The 7,128-nt window shown below is 40.4% G+C and overlaps 1 long non-coding RNA gene across 1 annotated transcript in view; it reads right to left on the bottom strand.

Annotated features, from left to right (window-relative positions):
* Positions 1–5,737: 5,737 nt before the first annotated feature.
* The window catches only part of LOC308176511, a 48,740-nt gene continuing 47,349 nt past the window's right edge, over positions 5,738–7,128 (bottom strand). Inside the window, exon 5 of the long non-coding RNA XR_013938295.1 lies at positions 5,738–7,128. This exon is cut by the window's right edge and continues 1,103 nt beyond it. This is a non-coding gene — a long non-coding RNA (uncharacterized lncRNA).

Here is a 7,128-nt window from a genome sequence, read left to right as displayed (position 1 = left end):
TCACTCTTAAGGGACTGCTAATGTTAAACACTTTTTTTTTTTTTTTTTTTAATATTAGCATCCTCAGGAGAGAGGGAATCGTTAGCTTTTTTTGCTGCACTGAACAATTACATTAAATGATTATGTCCAGACTGTTAAAGGCAGTGTCAGAGCAGCCTCCAACAGCCATCACATGCAGCCTTCACAAGAACCTGCTGCACCAGCACCCTACCAACACGTGCCCATGCATCCATTGACACAAACAGGAAACCTTAAAATGACCAAGACTGTACATTCAGGTACCAGCAGACCATGATTTCTGGAAGTCAAGATCTGGAATCAGTGAAGCTCACTTCACAATGCTGAAATATTTGTCAGATTGTATGTGACAACTCAATGATACAGCATTAAATGGTAGTATATAAAAGCTTCTGCACATGCATCCACAAAGACACATATGCATCCATATATATAAAATACATGTGTATGTATATACACATATATGTAAATGCAGGTGTATATATATATAAAACATACACACATAATGTATAAGATACATGCAAATGCACATACACAGATGTGTGCATTCATGAGTAGACAGAGATTTCAAAGTACTGAGCAACTGCCTGTGCCCAGGAGCCCTTCAGGCACACACCAGCAATGCCACTTAAATCACGGAAGCACTTTTGCACGGAGGGTTAAGTGACTTGTCCAACACCATTCAGCAAATCAAGGAATAAGCCAGGAACAGCTCATGTGAGCTGCAGTTCAGTCTTCTGGCCTGGTCACAGACTAAACCCATATAATGTTGCCCCGTGCTGCCAACCACATCCTCTCCTTAAAGTGCAGCCAGTAACAGCTCAGCTCCGGTATAAGCCATGCTACCGTGCATAATCAGATACACAGTCTATGAATGAAATGTGTGTCTTATAATTAGGTCCACACAAATGCTGAAACTTCAAAATACAGTTTAGAAGGGTTTCCAGTACATCTGATGCCACAGGCATCACAGCTCTGCTTCTGGATTTACCAGCTGCTGCTCCAAGGCTTGGGCCAACTGTTGCTGCCAAAGGATACTCAGATGATGTGCAGAACTGGAACATGGAGAAAAGAGTTACTCGTTATCTTTGATGTTGGAACTTCAAGGGAAGTGCGGGCTCCTCTCCCAGCCAATAGCATGCTCAGACATCCTCCCTACCTTGATGTTTAGCCTGCTATTGCTATGGCTTGGTTTGATTTTAGGCATCGGTTGGCTGTAAAAGGGTTAGAAACGTGGCACACTAAATCACTACCCACAATGAGGAGTGCACAAGTGTCTTTATGCATCTGTTCTCTATCGGATTCCAACCCTTTCCAGATGAAGTTACAAATGGATTATTTGATTTCATTTTTTTTTTCTTTATAATCTTAAAAGGTCGTATTTAAGAGTAAGTGATTCCAGAGGGCTTCCATATGATTTACCATGATTTCAGAGCTGACAGTATACAGGCGCTGCTAGTGTGAAGGGCAGAAGCCTCCAGGGCAAGGACCATCGTGTTCAATATTGCAAGGAACATAGATTTTTATACAAAGACACTAAGATCAGCTTTTATGTTATCAAAAGGTGCAGGAGGAATTCTTATATAGAAGGTCAATATCAGCTTGGTTTAATACTGGAATTTCAACAATGTTTTAAGTAATTTTGGAATGGAGGGTTAGGGGAAGGAGGGAAAAGGCTCCCTCTCAAACTCCTTGTAGTCCATCCTGATGTGTTTTGTTACCATGTCCAGAACAGATGAAGTTTTGGCCCCTATAATGCCACTTGAGATTCTCCAGATTCATCCGTAAAAGACTCAGGCATTTCTGCTACAGCCACGTCTCTCTCTCTGTGCTGGACAAGCTGCAGGATGCTAGCCCTGGTGGCACTGGTTAGTGATTTCTTGCAATAGTCATTTTGTTTCTGGGCTAGGAATTCCTGCATCCCCCAAGAACACGACACAGAGCACTCACCATTTCCAAATGAGGACAGCAACAGTGCTGTTCCCTGTAGCTGCTCAATTCAAGCAATTTCTCTAAACTGCCCACCAATAAAGACTTGCTTTTTATCAAAATACTTTGCAAAATCTATATTAAACAAAGTCTTGCAGTCCTTTTCTACTGTCAAGAGAAAGGAATAGTCAGGCTCATAGTCAAAATCACCTTCAGCCAAACCCCCACTGTCAGACAAGTGCATCATCGTGGATTTTGGATTGATGAACTACTGTATTTTAGCTTTTCTGCCAAAGCAACATGGGTCTCATCAGCAGGAAAGAGAATAGAGCGAGACAAAGACGAGAGGCAGCACAACACACTACACCTATGCAAGGGCTGCCAACAAAAAAAAAAAGGGCACTCTCTGGAAGGGCAAAGACACAGATGTATTCGAAGGACAGGCAAAGGCGCACAAAAGAAGAGGATGGATGTGGTGCTTGGGAAGGCATGTTAACAGGGGATGCTTCTGGAGTTTCTTGGGGAGAGAAAATGCCAGCAAAGACTCTGCAAAAAATGGGCAAGTTTTATCATGCATGCACTGAGGTGGCAAAAGCAACTTCACCGTTTTTCTAGCACATGGTGCAGAGACAGCTGAAACAACATGATGCACAACCACACCGGAGGAGGGCGAGCTTTGGGGGAACACTCACGCAGCAGCTTCTGCGTCTGTGCACCTTTCCCATTTTTTGACAAGTACCCATATTCTCTGAGCTATAATACTTGTGATCATGACCTCATACAATGACTTCCTGAGACTCCAGCCTGTGGCTCTCCGACTCCCTGGCTTCCTTTCCACCCCACCAAAATGTCTGGCAGCAGCATCCCCCACCTCGGGTCTGATCCTGAAATGCCCTGCTCATGCCCTGTCACCACCGTGACACCTCCACCAGCTATGCTGGTGCTGGCCGCTGGCCTCGTGCTTCTTACCCATGCACTTGTGTCCCTTCACATCCAGCGGTACAGCAAAAGGACAGAAGAGGAATGCAGATACAGCAAAAGGACAGAAGAGGAATGCAGATACTGGCTTAAAAACATGTATTTTTCTTTCTTTTTCAGGTTTAGAGGAATTTATCTTTTGTACATGCTGTGCCCTTACATGCATGCACACACTATATGCACACACAGTATATAAATATATACTTGTAGGGGGAGAGAGGTTTAAGACTAAGAATTTATTTTAACTTCAAACTTGTTCGATTTAAGACTTAAAGAGTTTAAGCCAGATTTATTTTGGGTGACAAGTATTTCTTATATCTAAGGGATAAATATTTTCTCCTATTTTAACAACATCTCTTCCCTTTGATTTTCTCACACATGTTGTATTTAACTAATAGAGTACAAATACCAAAACAATGGAATATCCAGGATTAACACAGCAAATGCCATTAGATTTTGTGCAGGCATAGTATAGAAATGGCACAAAAAAACCTTTGGATTCTTAAGGATCATTGCCAGTGATTCATTTTCAAAAATTAAGGGATTTTTAATACTTGAAAAATTCAATATATTTCATGGAGTCATTACATTTTGTACAGTTCTGAAATAATGCCAATTTTGCAACTTAATTTGTTAAAATGATAATAAACGAGAAGGCTGTCACTAGACAGAGAAAAACTAGCTGTTTTTTTTCTGTTATCTGTTTTGCTGTAAGGTTAATTCTTTATATTTTATATTTAAATTAATTCGTATTTCTTTCATATTAGGGGGCATACTATATTATGGAATTAGTAAAGAAATGGGCAAAAAAGGCAGGAAGAGAATGGGGGGGGCGAAAGGGTAGGAAGTGATCAATTAAATATTTTTTTTGTCAAAAATCAGATATGCACACATTTTAGTTTGGAGAGCATATGCTGCTCTTGATATGGATCCAAAACCGAGGCAGTGCATTGAACAAAATAAAACCAGCTTTGTAATTATTAGCGGAGACATATTCGTGAGGGCCATTTCCTGTAGAAAATGCCACTTTTATTTTCTTTCCTGTACCCTACTAGAATCCCCATAGCACAGAAAAAAAGGAAGAGACAAACATACAGCTTGCATTTAAGTAATAAGCCATGACCGACACCACATTTTTCACCAATTATCTTGGAAAGTCCTAGAGGGCACGTGGCTGGCCAGACCGGCTACAGGTCTTCTCCCTTTGTATTGGCCACGTTCAGAAGTATCAAGGGAAGTGTGAAAGAAATCAAAATTTGCCAGTGGACACAATCTATAATCATTTTTTTGGCCTGGATCAAAACAAAGAAATCTGAATGAATCATGAAGGTATCAGGAACAGAAAATGCCATCAGTGATGTGCAGACACATCGTTTTCCACACTAGACTACAAAAACATTCAAGCTCTGTTAGCAGATAGATGTTTTAACATAGATGTTGTAAACTGCAGGAATGAACAAAGTACAAGGTGACAGAGAGGAATAAAGCTTGCACTATTTCCATGTAAAGACATACAAAATAAAATTGGGGGATTGTCATAGAAGAAAGCTGATGGTTCTACCCTGATTTGTTGAGCATTGTTGGTCTTCTCACTTTTCGGGATTTTTTTTGCATTGGAGTTAAAGAAAGAGGAGACACAACTAGCTTAGCAGAAAATCAAAAGAATATCAGTTACTTGGGTAACTATTTGTAGGGTAGGGATGGAGAAAAAAGCAACAAGAAAGTCAGTATTCACTAGAATAAGAATAAAGTTGATTGGCAGACCAGGGACAGACACCAATTCTTGGTGATTAAAAGACCAAATTACATTTTTGAGATTGCAAATATGTGCTTGTATCAGCATCTGGAAAACCATTTTCCAGCTCTTAATACTCATCATTTAACTGCTTTTTTTAATTTTGCAAACCTGTATGAACAGAAATATACAAGTTTACCTATAGCCAGCTAATAGAAATAATGTTTTTAGCAATATCGTCAGAGTGAATTTAAATGCTGTAAAAAAGCATATATTCTTTCCACTTATCATGTTATACTGTTTGTTACCATTTGATTCTCTTGCTGTCCTATTTCTCTTTAAGGTGGGGAGATCAAGACTTCTCATAAAAAGCCAGATGATCGTTGGTTGTTCCTTTATAGGGGCACATAAATTCTGGATTCTGCGGAGAGTTACCAGGAACACTAAGAAATAATGGCACCAGACATCTATGGTAAGATGTTTGATGCTATCCCTCCTCTTCCCCATACCACTGTCATAATATCTGTGATACCTGCACCTAACAGATGCCACAGGAGTTGCCAGAGTGCCATCAATGTGATCCTCATCCCCTCAATGGTTTGCAAAATGCAGATGATGATTTGCCAAGGAGAAGAGTCAGGGATAGGTCTTCCATACAACCTCCAGGTTAACAATTCAAACCCCCCTCCCATCAGGGTAAGCAGAGAGATGTACTCACTTTTTCAGGTGCATACAACCACAGTCGTTGTGAAGTCTCCCTCACTGAAGATCTTCAAAAGCCTCCTGGGCAACCTGCTCTGGGTGTCCCTGCTTGGGCAGGTGGGTTGGACCAGATGGCCTCCAGAAGTCCCTGCCAACCTCAGCCACTGCGTGATTCTGTGATACATTCACCTCACACATCTTGGCTCCAATGAGAAAAAAAGATCCAAACACCCGGAAGAGTCATAAGCATTTCTTTCTGCATGATGGTTTGATCCATGGGACTCTACAGAGCCCAGAAGGATCCCTGCTAAGTCTGAGATTATACTTATGTCAGTACGAGAGAGCTCTTTCACTGATGAAAATTCTCTAAAGGAATCAAAATCAGAAAACAACAATTTTTCTGCATTCAGCTTTCCCCAGAAATTGGGAAAACAGCTCTTAAAAATGTAAAGATTTTTAAATTGCCATCAGACCATTTTTATACTTCCTAAACTGCAATTTAATATTATTTACATTATGGAAAAACCTTACAGCCCCTGTAGGCTCTGGGAGACACTGCATTAGCCATGGTACAAATACATACAAAGACATGACCCCTGCCCTAGAGAACTTTTATCAGCCCCTAATTAACCTCCTCCTGATCCTTGAAGCCAGAAGAATCAATGGGTCTATATTCTGAGTTTAAATCCATTCAGGTGGGGGAGGAGGAGGACCTACAGAAAAATTATAAAAAATATGACTTCTAAATTACCTTTTATGTGAGACAGCACTCAAACAATACTAGGTCTGCCAAATCACTCCTGCTCTAAATAACCAACTCTCTTTGTACAGCATCTGCTGTTTGAAAGGGCTTTCATTTGTTTTTACTATTATGAATAGTTAAGAATTCAGTGTCACATGAATGGGAAGCTTCTAGAAAACTTAAATGTGTTTCATTGTGACTTGATGAATGGCTTACTGTTGCATTGTTATAAAATATACTAATATACTACAAAAATCTAACTTTATTGTGATTAACCCCCATGCACAGCGTTGAACAGGAATATTCTCCACCCCAAAGAAAATGTCTATTGACATACTGGCTCAAAAAGCTCAGATTTTCAAAAGGCCCATTGACTCTCAGTGTAAATTCAACTCTTAACTAACCTTAGGCACATTTGAACATCAAAATTCCAAACTCATCTCTGTACAAACAGTGTATCTAAATCCAAATTGAATTGGTAGAACCTCCTATGGCAGTTTAACCCATAGCACCTTCCTCTACTCTACGTTATAATCTAAGGATTGCTTTTGTTTGAGGAAAGGAGGCAAGAAAACACTCCTTACGAGCACTCTCAGCGGTTCGGCAGGAGGACAGAGCCAGCTGCATGCATTGCAGGATGAGTACTTTGGAAGCTTAGCACAGGAGAAATAGGATGACATTAAGGGCAGTGACTGGGTAAGTATAAGAGCAGGTATGAAAAGAGAGAGGTGGTGTAATTAAGGGATGAAGTGAAGTAGCGGTGCCCAATGGATTTTAGATAATAGATGTCATTAAGGGTGATTCAGAAGATTGAATTGTACAACACAAATCAGTGTGGAAGCTGTGGAACAAACCAAGTAGAGAGAAGCATCACTTCTCTACTTACGGTAGAGAAGTGTTGGTGCGCTTTGTGCGCTGCCATCTCTAAAAGGGACTGAGCTAACAAGAGAGATGATTAGTTTTCTAGGGGCAGAGGTTAAGGATGTTAGCGAGAGGGTTGATATGTTATAGTCAAGAGAACTGG

This window comes from Anser brachyrhynchus, assembly GCF_964034855.1.
Source record: "Anser brachyrhynchus genome assembly, chromosome: 12".
Classification (NCBI taxonomy): Eukaryota; Metazoa; Chordata; class Aves; order Anseriformes; family Anatidae; genus Anser; species Anser brachyrhynchus.
Note: the sequence above shows the minus strand (reverse complement) of the source record. Positions and strands in the feature narration are given on the sequence as shown.